The 15,093-nt window shown below is 50.3% G+C and overlaps 1 protein-coding gene across 2 annotated transcripts in view; it reads right to left on the reverse strand.

Annotated features, from left to right (window-relative positions):
• Window positions 1–14,691, reverse strand: part of TICAM2 (toll like receptor adaptor molecule 2) — a 40,146-nt gene extending 25,455 nt beyond the window's left edge. Inside the window, exons 1-2 of one of the 2 annotated variants that reach the window (XM_030193503.1) lie at window positions 14,614–14,633; window positions 14,133–14,461 (exon numbers count right to left, since the gene is read on the reverse strand). The gene's annotated coding sequence lies outside the window, so the exon portion shown is untranslated. Of the gene's footprint in view, window positions 1–14,132; window positions 14,462–14,613 lie in introns of both variants that reach the window. The other variant, XM_030193504.1, reaches the window with a different exon arrangement.
• Window positions 14,692–15,093: the final 402 nt, after the last annotated feature.

Here is a 15,093-nt window from a genome sequence, read left to right on the forward strand (position 1 = left end):
TAGGGCACCCTAAATGCTCCCAGGTACACGTCACTATTGCTCCTTTATCTTGTCTGCTGAGCCTTCCAATACCCACCCAAAACCCACTACCCCCAACTGTACACCACTACAATAGCCCTTATGGGTGAACGGGGCACCTGTATGTGGGTACAGTAGGTTTCAGGTCCATTTTGGAGGGCTCACAGTTTCCACCACAAGTGTAACAGGTAGTGGGGAGGTATGGGCCTGGGTCCACCTGTCTGCAGTGCACTGCACTCACCACCAGACTACTCCAGGAACCTGCATGCTGCTCTAATGTACCTGGCTATAACATCTGAGACTGTCATAGAGGCTGGTGAGTTCTATTTTTATTCACATTTTTGAGGGTGGGGGGGTCATCCTGATTCCCTCCAGTGGTCATCTGGTCATTTAGAACACCCTTTTGTGCCATATTCACTCTGAAAACAGATCTAGACCAGAATGTTGAAGTTTTCACCCTAGATGTTTTCGTTTTGTTGCATTATGGCTGTAAAACATACAAGTGATAGGTATGTCCTAATCCCACCTTCGAAACACCCCCGGCATGCCCCCTTGTGATTTGGATGCACTGTAGACGAAATGCATAGATAAACGTCTGCAAAACAGTTTTCGAAAATACCGACATGGACGTTTAGAGAAGAAATCCATCCAAGTGGTACTTTATGACACTCTTTGGACGTTTTTCTCTTTCGAAAATGAGCCCCATAGTAACCTATGGAACTTTGTAACTCTAAATGCTTTGAAAATGAGCTCCATAGTGTATTTGGATTTTCAAAAGGCATTTGACAAAGCCTCTCATGAAAGATCTCTTAGAAAATGAAAGTCATGTAATAGGAGGCATTGTCTTTTTAGAATTATAAACCAGCTAAAAGACGGGAACCAGAGAGTAGGACTGAATGGTCAATTATCCATAGGTAAAAGTGCTCCAAGCGTCTATACTGGGATCTTGACTGTTTAACATACTCATAAGTGATCTGGAATTAGGAGTGGCAAGTGAAGTAATCAAATCTGTGGATGATACAAAATTGTTCAAAGGATTTACACTAGGATCTTTTGAAACTAGGAGACTGGACATCTAAATGGCAAATTAAATTTAACATTGACAAGTGCAAAGTGATGCATATAGGGAAAAATAATCCCAACTACAGGTACAAATGGTGGATTCTGAGTTAGATGGCACAACCTCGGAGTCATCTTCGACTCCTCCCTCTCTTTCTCTGCGCATATCCAGCAGATAGCCAAGACCTGTCGCTTCTTTCTCTATAACATCAGCAAAATTCGCCCTTTCCTCTCTGAGCACACCACCCGAACTCTCGCCCACTCTCTCATTACCTCTCGCCTTGACTACTGCAACCTACTCCTCACTGGCCTCCCACTTAGCCATCTATCCCCCCTTCAATCCGTTCAGAACTCTGCTGCGCGTCTTATCTTCCTTCTGGATCGATATGCTCATATCACCCCTCTCAAGTCACTTCACTGGCTTCCGATCAGGTACCGCGTACAGTTCAAGCTTCTCCTACTAACCTACAAATGCACTCGATCTGCAGCTCCTCATTATCTCTCTACCCTCATCTCCCCTTACGTTCCTACCCGAAACCTCCGCTCACAGGACAAATCCCTCCTCTCAGCACCCTTCTCCACCACCGCCAACTCCAGGCTCCGCCCTTTCTGCCTTGCCTCACCCTATGCTTGGAATAAACTCCCTGAGCCCATACGCCAAGCCCCCTCCCTGCCCATCTTCAAATCCTTGCTCAAAGCCCACCTCTTCAATGTCGCCTTCGGCACCTAACCATTATACCTCTATTCAGGAAATCTAGACTGCCCACTTGACTTTTCGTCCTTTAGATTGTAAGCTCCTTTGAGCAGGGACTGTCCTTCTTTGTTAAACTGTACAGCGCTGCGTAACCCTAGTAGCGCTTTAGAAATGTTAAGTAGTAGTAGTAGTAGTAGTAAGAAACAAATCTTGGAGTCATTGTGGATTACACACTGAAATTTTCAGCCGTGTGTTGTGGCTGTATAAAAAACATATGTTTTTTTTTGTGAAATTTATTTTATTGAAACTTGCAAATTAGTACAAAACAGCAGATGTACAATAGTCAGAAAACAAAGTAAGGTAAAAGGATTACTGGAAGAAAAAGCGAATGCTACATACCTGTAGAAGGTATTCTCCGAGGACAGCAGGCTGATTGTTCTCACTGATGGGTGACGTCCACGGCAGCCCCTCCAATCGGAAACTTCACTAGCAAAGTCCTTTGCTAGCCCTCGCGCGCCCGCGCGCACAGCGCATGCGCGGCCGTCTTCCCGCCCGAAACCGGCTCGAGCCGGCCAGTCCAGTATGTAGCAAGACAATACAGTTCAAGGGAAGACACAACTCCAAAGGGGAGGCGGGCGGGTTTGTGAGAACAATCAGCCTGCTGTCCTCGGAGAATACCTTCTACAGGTATGTAGCATTCGCTTTCTCCGAGGACAAGCAGGCTGCTTGTTCTCACTGATGGGGTATCCCTAGCCCCCAGGCTCACTCAAAACAACAACATTGGTCAATTGGGCCTCGCAACGGCGAGGACATAACTGAGATTGACCTAAAAAATTTACCAACTAACTGAGAGTGTAGCCTGGAACAGAACAAACAGGGCCCTCGGGGGGTGGAGTTGGATCCTAAAGCCCAAACAGGTTCTGAAGAACTGACTGCCCGAACCGACTGTCACGTCGGGTATCCTGCTGCAGGCAGTAATGAGATGTGAATGTGTGGACAGATGACCACGTCGCAGCTTTGCAAATTTCCTCCATGGTGGCTGACTTCAAGTGGGCTACCGACGCAGCCATGGCTCTAACATTATGAGCCGTGACATGACCCTCAAGAGCCAGCCCAGCCTGGGCGTAAGTGAAGGAAATGCAATCTGCTAGCCAATTGGATATGGTGCGTTTCCCTACAGCCACTCCCCTCTTGTTGGGATCAAAAGAAACAAACAATTGGGCGGACTGTCTGTGGGGCTGTGTCCGCTCCAGATAGAAGGCCAATGCTCTCTTGCAGTCCAATGTGTGCAGCTGACGTTCAGCAGGGCAGGAATGAGGACGGGGAAAGAATGTTGGCAAGACAATTGACTGGTTCAGATGGAACTCCGACACCACCTTTGGCAAGAACTTAGGGTGAGTGCGGAGGACTACTCTGTTATGATGAAATTTAGTGTAAGGGGCCTGGGCTACCAGGGCCTGAAGCTCACTGACTCTACGAGCTGAAGTAACTGCCACCAAGAAAATGACCTTCCAGGTCAAGTACTTCAGATGGCAGGAATTCAGTGGCTCAAAAGGAGGTTTCATCAGCTGGGTGAGAACGACGTTGAGATCCCATGACACTGTAGGAGGCTTGACAGGGGGCTTTGACAAAAGCAAACCTCTCATGAAGCGAACAACTAAAGGCTGTCCTGAGATCGGCTTACCTTCCACTTGGTAATGGTATGCACTGATTGCACTAAGGTGAACCCTTACGGAGTTGGTCTTCAGACCAGACTCAGACAAGTGGAGAAGGTATTCAAGCAGGGTCTGTGTAGGACAAGAGCGAGGATCTAGGGCCTTGCTGTCACACCAGACGGCAAACCTCCTCCAATGAAAGAAGTAACTTCTCTTAGTGGAGTCTTTCCTGGAAGCAAGCAAGATGCGGGAGACACCCTCTGGCAGACCCAAAGAGGCAAAGTCTACGCCCTCAACATCCAGGCCGTGAGAGCCAGGGACTGGAGGTTGGGATGCAGAAGAGCCCCTTCGTCCTGCGAGATGAGGGTCGGAAAACACTCCAATCTCCACGGTTCTTCGGAGGATAACTCCAGAAGAAGAGGGAACCAGATCTGACGCGGCCAAAAGGGAGCAATCAGAATCATGGTGCCTCGGTCTTGCTTGAGTTTCAACAAAGTCTTCCCCACCAGAGGAATGGGAGGATAAGCATACAGCAGACCTTCCCCCCAATCCAGGAGGAAGGCATCCGACGCCAGTCTGCCGTGGGCCTGAAGCCTGGAACAGAACTGAGGGACCTTGTGGTTCACTTGAGATGCGAAGAGATCCACCAGGGGGGTGCCCCACGCCTGGAAGATCTGTCGCACCACACGGGAATTGAGCGACCACTCGTGAGGTTGCATAATCCTGCTCAACCTGTCGGCCAGACTGTTGTTTACGCCTGCCAGATATGTGGCTTGGAGCACCATGCCTTGACGGCGAGCCCAGAGCCACATGCTGACGGCTTCCTGACACAGGGGGCGAGATCCGGTGCCCCCCTGCTTGTTGACATAGTACATGGCAACCTGATTGTCTGTCTGAATTTGGATAATTTGGTGGGACAGCCGATCTCTGAAAGCCTTCAGAGCGTTCCAGATCGCTCGCAACTCCAGAAGATTGATCTGTAGATCGCTTTCTTGGAGGGACCACCTTCCTTGGGTGTGAAGCCCATCGACATGAGCTCCCCATCCCAGGAGAGACGCATCCGTGGTCAGCACTTTTTGAGGCTGAGAAATTTGGAAGGGACGTCCCAGAGTCAAATTGGAGCAAATCGTCCACCAATACAGGGATTCGAGAAAACTCGTGGACAGGTGGATCACGTCCTCTAGACCCCCGGCGGCCTGATACCACTGGGAGGCTAGGGTCCATTGAGCAGATCTCATGTGAAGGCGGGCCATGGGAGTCACATGAACTGTGGAGGCCATGTGGCCCAGCAATCTCAACATCTGCCGAGCTGTGATCTGCTGGGACGCTCGCACCCGCGAGACGAGGGACAACAAGTTGTTGGCCCTCGCCTCTGGGAGATAGGCGCGAGCCGTCCGAGAATCCAGCAGGGCTCCGATGAATTCGAGTTTCTGCACTGGGAGAAGATGGGACTTTGGGTAATTTATCACAAACCCCAGTAGCTCCAGGAGGCGAATAGTCATCTGCATGGACTGCAGGGCTCCTGCCTCGGATGTGTTCTTCACCAGCCAATCGTCGAGATATGGGAACACGTGCACCCCCAGCCTGCGAAGCGCCGCTGCTACCACAGCTAGGCACTTTGTGAACACCCTGGGCGCAGAGGCGAGCCCAAAGGGTAGCACACAGTACTGGAAGTGGCGTGTGCCCAGCTGAAATCGCAGATACTGTCTGTGAGCTGGCAGTATCGGGATGTGTGTGTAGGCATCCTTCAAGTCCAGAGAGCATAGCCAATCGTTTTGCTGAATCATGGGGAGAAGGGTGCCCAGGGAAAGCATCCTGAACTTTTCTTTTACGAGATATTTGTTCAGGGCCCTTAGGTCTAGGATGGGACGCATCCCCCCTGTTTTCTTTTCCACAAGGAAGTACCTGGAATAGAACCCCAGCCCTTCTTGCCCGGATGGCACGGGCTCGACCGCATTGGCGCTGAGAAGGGCGGAGAGTTCCTCTGCAAGTACCTGCTTGTGCTGGAAGCTGTAGGACTGAGCTCCCGGTGGACAATTTGGAGGTTTTGAAGCCAAATTGAGAGTGTATCCTTGCCGGACTATTTGGAGAACCCACTGATCGGAGGTTATGAGAGGCCACCTTTGGTGAAAAGCTTTCAACCTCCCTCCGACAGGCAGGTCGCCCGGCACTGACACTTGGATGTCGGCTATGCTCTGCTGGAGCCAGTCAAAAGCTCGCCCCTTGCTTTTGCTGGGGAGCCGCGGGGCCTTGCTGAGTCGCACGCTGCTGACGAGAGCGAGCGCGCTGGGGCTTAGCCTGGGCCGCAGGCTGTCGGGAAGGAGGATTGTACCTACGCTTGCCAGAAGTATAGGGAACAGTCTTCCTTCACCCGAAAAATCGTCTACCTGTAGAGGTAGAAGCTGAAGGCTGCCGGCGGGCGAACTTGTCGAATGCGGTGTCCCGCTGGTGGAGAGACTCTACCACCTGCTCGACTTTTTCGCCAAAAATGTTATCCGCACGGCAAGGCGAGTCCGCAATCCGCTGCTGGATTCTATTCTCCAGGTCGGCGGCACGCAGCCATGAGAGCCTGCGCATCACCACACCTTGAGCAGCGGCCCTGGACGCAACATCAAAAGTGTCATAAACTCCTCTGGCCAGGAATTTTCTGCACGCCTTCAGCTGCCTGACCACCTCCTGAAAAGGCTTGGCTTGCTCAGGGGGAAGAGCATCAACCAAGCCCGCCAACTGCCGCACATTATTCCGCATGTGTATGCTCGTGTAGAGCTGGTAAGACTGGATCTTGGACACGAGCATAGAGGAATGGTAGGCCTTCCTCCCAAAGGAGTCTAAGGTTCTAGCGTCCTTGCCCGGGGGCGCCGAAGCATGTTCCCTAGAACTCTTAGCCTTCTTTAGGGCCAAATCCACAACTCCAGAGTCATGAGGCAACTGAGTGCGCATCAGCTCTGGGTCCCCATGGATCCGGTACTGGGACTCGATCTTCTTGGGAATGTGGGGATTAGTTAATGGCTTGGTCCAGTTCGCAAGCAATGTCTTCTTCAGGACATGGTGCAAGGGAACAGTGGACGCTTCCTTAGGTGGAGAAGGATAGTCCAGGAGCTCAAACATTTCAGCCCTGGGCTCGTCCTCCACAACCACCGGGAAGGGGATGGCCGTAGACATCTCCCGGACAAAGGAGGCAAAAGACAGACTCTCGGGAGGAGAAAGCTGTCTCTCAGGAGAGGGAGTGGGATCAGACGGAAGACCCTCAGACTCCTCGTCAGAGAAATATCTGGGATCTTCCTCTTCCTCCCACGAGGCCTCACCCTCGGTGTCAGACACAAGTTCACGGACCTGTGTCTGCAACCTCGCCCTGCTCGACTCCGTGGAACCCCGTCCACGATGGGGGCGTCGAGAGGTAGACTCCCTCGCCCGCATCGGCGAAGCTCCCTCCGCCGACGTAGTCGGGGAGCCTTCCTGGGAGGTGGCCGCGGTCGGTACCGCACGCGGTACCGACGTCGGGGACCTCAACCTGGGCGATGGGCCAGCCGGCGCCACGCTCGACGGTACCGGTGGCGCAAGCACCGCCGGTACCGGAGGGGTAGGGCGCAACAGCTCTCCCAGAATCTCTGGGAGAACGGCCCGGAGGCTCTCGTTTAGAGCGGCTGCAGAGAAAGGCTGAGAGGTCGATGCAGGCGTCGACGTCAGTACCTGTTCCGGGCGTGGAGGCTGTTCCGGGCTGTCCAGAGCGGAGCGCATCGACACCTCCTGAACAGAGGGTGAGCGGTCCTCTCGGTGCCGATGCCTGCTGGGTGCCGAATCCCTCGGCGACCCAGAGCTCTCGGTGCCGACGCGGGGAGGAGACCGGTGTCGATGCTTCTTCGATTTCTTCCGAAGCATGTCACCAGAGCTCCCCGGCACCGACGAGGAGGACGTCGAATCCATCCGTCGCTTCCTCGGGGCCGAGACTGAAGAAGGTCGATCTCGGGGGGGCTGTACCGCAGGAGCCCTCAGGGTAGGAGGAGACCCACCCGAGGGCTCACCGCCACCAGCAGGGGAATGGACAGCCCTCACCTGCACTCCACCCGATGCACCACCGTCCGACGACATCAGCAGACGAGGTCCTGGTACCACCGACGTCGATGCAGCTATCCGATGTCTCGGCGCCGATGCAGAGGCCCGATGCCTCGATGCACTCGATGCAGGGGCGGCCGAGGAAGATGGTCTGGACGCTGACGACGTCGATGCACTCGAAGATCCCGGTGCCGATGCCGACGAAGAGCCCGAGAACAACACGTTCCACTGGGCTAGTCTCGCTACCTGAGTCCGCCTTTGAAGCAGGGAACACAGACTGCAGTTCTGAGGGCGGTGCTCGGCCCCCAGACACTGAAGACACGACGAGTGTCGATCAGTGAGCGAGATAACCCGGGCGCACTGGGTGCACTTCTTGAAGCCGCTGGAAGGCTTCGATGTCATGGGCGGAAAAATCACGCCGGCGAAATCAAAAGCCGAAATGGCGAAATTTGAAGCACCAAATTTAGAGGGAGAAAAAATCTCGACCGAGGCCGAAAAGAGGCCTACCCCGACGACGAAAGAAAACTTACCGGGGCAAAAAAGCTGGAAGTACGGGGAGGATTTACACGAAACCCGGCGGGGGGTTTCCGGAGCACTTCCCGACTAGGACAAAGCTTTCCCGAAGGAAAAAAACACGTTCAAAACAAATTGGACGCGCGAGGTCGACTTTCCGGGGCTCGACACGGCGAAAACACGACCGTACCGAGTGCGGACAAAAGAAGACTGGACTGGCCGGCTCGAGCCGGTTTCGGGCGGGAAGACGGCCGCGCATGCGCGGTGCGCGCGGGCGCGCGAGGGCTAGCAAAGGACTTTGCTAGTGAAGTTTCCGATTGGAGGGGCTGCCGTGGACGTCACCCATCAGTGAGAACAAGCAGCCTGCTTGTCCTCGGAGAATATCATTTTATATTTAAACCTTCCAATCTCACCCAACCTACCCACCCTAAATCTGTTCCCCTTTTGTAGCTGGAACAAGACAGTACGTGAGTTCATGAAGCTGTAAGAGTTCCCATTTTAACCATCCATTTTATGGATTAAGAACTGGTTGAAAGATAGGAAGCAGAGAGTAGGATTGCGTGGCCAGTATTCTCAGTGGAGGAGGGTAGTTAGTGGGGTCCCGCAGGGGTCTGTGCTGGGTCCGTTGCTTTTTAATGTATTTATAAATGACCTAGAGATGGGAATAACTAGTGAGGTAATTAAATTCGCCGATGACACAAAATTATTCAGGGTCGTCAAGTCGCAGGAGGAATGTGAACGATTACAGGAGGACCTTGCGAGACTGGGAGAATGGGCGTGCAAGTGGCAGATGAAGTTCAATGTTGACAAGTGCAAAGTGATGCATGTGGGTAAGAGGAACCCGAATTATAGCTACGTCTTGCAAGGTTCCGCGTTAGGAGTTACGGATCAAGAAAGGGATCTGGGTGTCGTCGTCGATGATACGCTGAAACCTTCTGCTCAGTGTGCTGCTGCAGGCTAGGAAAGCGAATAGAATGTTGGGTGTTATTAGGAAGGGTATGGAGTCCAGGTGTGCGGATGTTATAATGCCGTTGTATCGCTCCATGGTGCGACCGCACCTGGAGTATTGTGTTCAGTACTGGTCTCCGTATCTCAAAAAAGATATAGTAGAATTGGAAAAGGTACAGCGAAGGGCGACGAAAATGATAGTGGGGATGGGACGACTTTCCTATGAAGAGAGGCTGAGAAGGCTAGGGCTTTTCAGCTTGGAGAAGAGACGGCTGAGGGGAGATATGATAGAAGTGTATAAAATAATGAGTGGAATGGATCGGGTGGATGTGAAGCGACTGTTCACGCTATCCAAAAATACTAGGACTAGAGGGCATGAGTTGAAGCTACAGTGTGGTAAATTTAAAACGAATCGGAGAAAATTTTTCTTCACCCAACGTGTAATTAGACTCTGGAATTCGTTGCCGGAGAACGTGGTACGGGCGGTTAGCTTGACGGAGTTTAAAAAGGGGTTAGATAGATTCCTAAAGGACAAGTCCATAGACCGCTATTAAATGGACTTGGAAAAATTCCGCATTTTTAGGTATAACTTGTCTGGAATGTTTTTACGTTTGGGGAGCGTGCCAGGTGCCCTTGACCTGGATTGGCCACTGTCGGTGACAGGATGCTGGGCTAGATGGACCTTTGGTCTTTCCCAGTATGGCACTACTTATGTACTTATGTATCACATCTCACTATATCATTGGTTGCCACATAAGTTTTGCGGAAAAGCAAATAGAATGTTTATCCCAAAAAGAAATGGAGAACAAAACTGAAAAATGATTATGACTTTGTATCAATCCCTAGTGAGTCTGCCCCTTGAGTGCTGTGTGCAGTTCTGGTTGTCCTATCTCAGAAAGGATGAAGTGCAACTAGAAAAGCTTCAGACAAGGGTGATAAATGATAAAGGAGATAAAATGCCTCCCTTATGAAGAGATGCTAAACACTTATGACTTTTCAGCTTGGAGAAAAGATGACAAAGGGAATATGATTCAAGTTTATAAAATTATGAGTGCAGTAGAATGTTTAAACCCGGAATGATTGTTTAACCTGTCAAACAACACAAAAACAAAAGGACACTCCATAAAATTAATAACCAGCATATTGGAAACAAACCATAGAAAGTTTTTTCATGCAGTGAATATTTAAAGGCATAGAACCTGATGCCAGAGGATGTGGACAAGACAACCAACATAGAAAAAAAAAAATTTGAACAAATTCCTGGAGGGAAAGCCCATAAAAATGATTAGCCAGGTAAACTGGGGAGAATCATTGTTTACCCCTTGGAAATAAACTACGGGAAATAGATCTACTTATCAGTTTGGGATGCTAGGCTCAATAAACCTTGGTCTGACTCAGTTAATTGCTGGAATTAGGGTGTACTAAGGTCCTGCTCAAAAGCTGTTAAATACCGATTGTGTCTATATCCGCAGTTGAAATTACCAATTTTGCAAAAGCGATCGATTCTCAAAGGAAATCGCATACAAATGAGATGTGCAGAAATTCTACAAGCGGCTCGGTAGGGAAAGCGTCTAGTACATGCACAGAACAGTTTTGTGGAAAGCGATGTTCTATGCCCAGGAAAAAAAAAAAAAGCAACAACCAAGTCGTAGGCGTGTGTCCAGTGATGTCACATGGAGTTTTCTTTCCCCCCCACAACTTTTTAGCACTACTGTTATGTTTGGGACACACACACATATAGTACTGCACATGGCACATTTCAAACGTGTGCAGATACTATTAAAAAATGCAAGCAGACCTCTCCACCGGCAACGACGGCTCCAGACCTGCTGGAACATTCTGAATGTTAAAGTTAGGTGCTCCTTTCTGTGCATCGCATGGAATGCTCATTTTAATATATTTGCATAGAATTATTGATAGCTGCTACCACAAACAGTAAAAGCAAGAGAGAACCCCTTTGTGGATTAGACGCTAAATAATGTGCAAGCTAGACCGGCTACAGCCGGTCTAAATCAAACATTGCAAGCACAGTAAGCTCTGCGCATCGGAGCCTAAGGGGTCCTTTTACTGAGGTTGCTGAAAAATGGCCTGTGCATGTGCAGATCCATTTTTCAGTGTGCCTGTAAAAAAGGCCCTTTTTTTTGGCCGAAAATGGACATGCGGCAAAATGAAAATTGGCACGCGTCCATTTTGGGCCTGAGACCTTACCGCCACCCATTCACTTAGTGGTAAGGTCTCACGCGTTAACCGGGCAGTAATCGTCTGCGGGAGTACAATGTCGTCTACTGGCCAGTTAGCGCCATGCGCTGGAAAATAAAATATATTTTCCGGAGCACGTAGTGGATGCGCATAAAAAATGAAATTACCGCCCGGGCCATGCGGTAGCCAGGCAGTAGTTCCAAAGTGGCGAGTGTTGGGCGTACGAAGGTGCCTATGTCGCTTAGTAAAAGGGCCCCTAAGTGTCAAGCCACTATGTTAAATGTGAGTGTGGGTGTGTGCTAACAGTTAAAGGTAACTAATTCCCATGTTAAATGCTTAATGAGCTTCATAAAAAGGAGCCCTAACAATCCTAAATATCATTTTATGCTATCCTTTTGTTTGCAAAGCAAGACCATACTGGTATCTTTACGGGTCTATACTTTGAACACAAACAAAGAAAGTAAAGGAGTCCTCCTCACAGATATCCACGATTATGAAGAAGAAGCAGTGACAAACCGCAAACAGAACAACGGACTTTATCGGGGACTTCCAAGTGTATCAGTAAAACGAATCACAACATTCACACTGACCCAAGTTTCGGCAAGTGTGCCTACATCAGGAGTCTTCAACTGTAATATGTTAATTCATACGTACAAAGCAGGGGTGTAGCTATGGGGGGTCACAGGGGCCTGGGCCCCCGCAAATTATGTTGGGCCCCTGGTTTGGCTGAGGACCGTCAGCGTGCACAGGACAGGAGGAGCAAGAAGAGCAGGGCAGGAATGCGGCTGCACCGGACACGGCGCTGAAGAAGGCTTCGGCTGGCAGGGGTTGGGGACCCCCACCAGCAAAGGTATTTGTGAGGCGAGGGCAGGGGTGCGAGGAGGCACGAGGCGGTGGCGGGGGGGAGGGGGGAAGGTGAGGCGGCACTCAAAATGTGCCCCCAACCTCGGGCTCTGGCCCCCTCCCACTCTTACTACTTGGCTTCAGCCTAAACTCATGCAGCATGAACAGTGGTTAACTCCGAAAATGAAATCCTGGAGACTACTACTATTACTACTACTATTTAGCATTTCTATAGCGCTACAAGGCGTACGCAGCGCTGCACAAACATAGAAGAAAGACAGTCCCTGCTCAAAGAGCTTACAATCTAATAGACAAAAAATAAAGTAAGCAAATCAAATCAATTAATGTGAAAGGGAAGGAAGAGAGGAGGGTAGGTGGAGGCGAGTGGTTACAAGTGGTTACAAGTCAAAAGCAATGTTAAAGAGGTGGGCTTTCAGTCTAGATTTAAAGGTGGCCAAGGATGGGGCAAGACGTAGGGGCTCAGGAAGTTTATTCCAGGCGTAGGGTGCAGCGAGACAGAAGGCGCGAAGTCTGGAGTTGGCAGTAGTGGAGAAGGGAACAGATAAGAAGGATTTATCCATGGAGCGGAGTGCACGGGAAGGGGTGTAGGGAAGGACGAGTGTGGAGAGATACTGGGGAGCAGCAGAGTGAGTACATTTATAGGTTAGTAGAAGAAGTTTGAACAGGATGCGAAAACGGATAAGTTGGAAAACCAAGTTATAGCTGTGTCCTGTGCAATTTCCCTCCCCCCCCATGCCCGCTTTACCACCACCAATGAGGAGACAGTTCACTGGAAGCTTGTTTTGCACTTCTCCATATTTGCACCCAGTGCAGCCACAGCCCTTGGTAAGGCACTGCCTGTCCCCAAATAAAAATATCTACAGCAACAGCCCTCATATAAAGCCAGAAATCAGAAGTAGGAGAGTGTGAGGAAAAGTTTTCAAACCCCCAAAGGAGCAGCACACACAAAACCTGCCTACAATCCTCCCCCCCCCCCCCCCAATGTCAGAAGCAGATCATTTTTAAAACTAAAGAAATGTATTTACCATCAGCTGAATGAGCGCATATACTTCAGAGTCTAGAGCACATGGGGGAGGAGGGGGATGCAGAAGTCTTTAAACATCTAAGGGGTCCTTTTGCTAAGGCGTGCTAACGGATATAGCATGCACTATATGCTGACACCATTATATTCCTATGGGTGACATCATTTAGCGCATGCTAAATCCGTTAGCACGCCTTAGTAAAAGGACCTCTAAATAAACAACATACTTTTGGATTACTTTTTCACATTCATTAATAATTTCTTACGTCCGAGCTGTGTTTTTTTCTCATTTTAAATTTATTCTTAAGCTGATTTTTATTATACTTTAACAGAGTTTTATATTCTGGGAAGTTACTTTCAAGTTTCACTTCCAGTTCCTAATAAAAGTTGTTTAATTTGAGATCCTCTGCACTTGTCTCATGCTTTCTTGAATTAAAACACAGTCCTTATCTTTACCATCGCTGCTGGGAGGCCGTTCCAGCATACACCATACCAGTGGCATAGCCATGGGAAGGGGGCCTTGGGGGCCTGCGCACCTCCACTTTGGGCTCAGGCCCCCTCCCAAGCCCCACCAGCCAAATAGTGCCGCCGCTCCCCTCCTCGCAGGAAGGAAGCAGCACAAGGAGGAGGGGAGCGGCAGCACTGTATTTATTTGGCTGGTGGGGCCTTGGCATCCCCGCCAGCAAAGGCATGTTTAGTGCACATGTGGGGAGGGGTAGGGAAGGAATATGCCCCCAAAATTGGAAGGCTGGCTATGCCCCTGCAACATACTTTCTGTAAAGGAATATTTTCTTAAGTTACTCCTGATTCTGTCTCCTTTCCGCTTCATTTTATGCTCCCTCCTTACAGAGCTTCCTTTCAGTTGAAGAAGACTCCTCTCCACTGCATTTATGCCACAGAGGTATTTAAATGTCCCCTATCATAGTTCCCCTCTGCTGCTTTTCTTCCAAAGTATACATATTGAGATCTTTAGGTCTGTCACTACATGCTGTGTAATGAAGATCACTGACAATTTTAGCAGTGGCTTTCTGGACTGACTCCATCCTATTTATATCTTTTTGAAGGTGGGTCTCCACAACTGTATACAGTACTCCAAATGAGGTCTCACCTGAGGCTCATGTACAGGCAGCAGCACTATCACCTTCGTTTCCTGCTAACTGTTCTTCTCCCAGTTGTAAACGCCCCTCTAAATTTTTGACTTCTGCGAAACCTACAACGCCAGTTGCCTTGCTCTTCTCATCTGCGATCCATAACTTTCGGTTTTACTTTGTCCCTTGCCATTGCTTTGCAAGAGTCCCTATCCAGTGGCTTCGCGCAGATGGTTTCCCCGAGGGCAGGAGAGGGCACGTCCCCAAAAGCCCTGGAATGATGACTATCGCCATCTTGCTCATCAGGGTCAAAATGCTTAGAACAAATTGCTCCAGTTTGTGTTCGCACCTGGAAGAGAAGACTCTCTTCTTCAGCTCATCGGAGGGAGAACCCGGCGTTTAACCAAACCTCAAACAAGTACCCGCCAGTGCAGGTGAGTGAGGGGAGTGGGAGTGGAAGCCCCTCCCCCAGCTCCCGACAGGCACAATTACAGCACTTACCCGCTTCTTGCTGGGCTCTGAAGCGGCGAGTCCGGATGCAGCGAGTGTCACGCGGTCCTCTTCCCTCCGAGTCCTCAGTCACAGAGGCTGAAAGGAAAGAGGAAGAGACAACGATCTGGTCTCAGCGGGCCCTGGAAACCCTGCTGGGAGAGTGACTGGGGCAAATCTAAAGGGGGGCGTCTCCTTGTGCAAATTCCGGCTACCATCCCTCTCGTATCTCCATTGTAGACAGCAGTGGGAGTGGGCAAACGACTGTCACTCTGCACTTCCCCCCCCCCCCCCCCCCCCCCCCTCCAGGCGCTTCAATAGCAATGCGGTTTAGGGCCAGTTTTACAGCCTTTTTGTTATACCCCGTAAGTTTAGATGCTGTTCAGGAGCGATGGATGCAGAAGTGGGTGTGCAGAATTGTGGACCTGCTCGTCAGTTTTGGTACACTGGCGTCTAGGGTTAAGGACGAGCCTCTGGGGCTGTTCGGCTCCC

This window comes from Microcaecilia unicolor, chromosome 2 (assembly GCF_901765095.1).
Source record: "Microcaecilia unicolor chromosome 2, aMicUni1.1, whole genome shotgun sequence".
NCBI classification, from domain to species: Eukaryota; Metazoa; Chordata; class Amphibia; order Gymnophiona; family Siphonopidae; genus Microcaecilia; species Microcaecilia unicolor.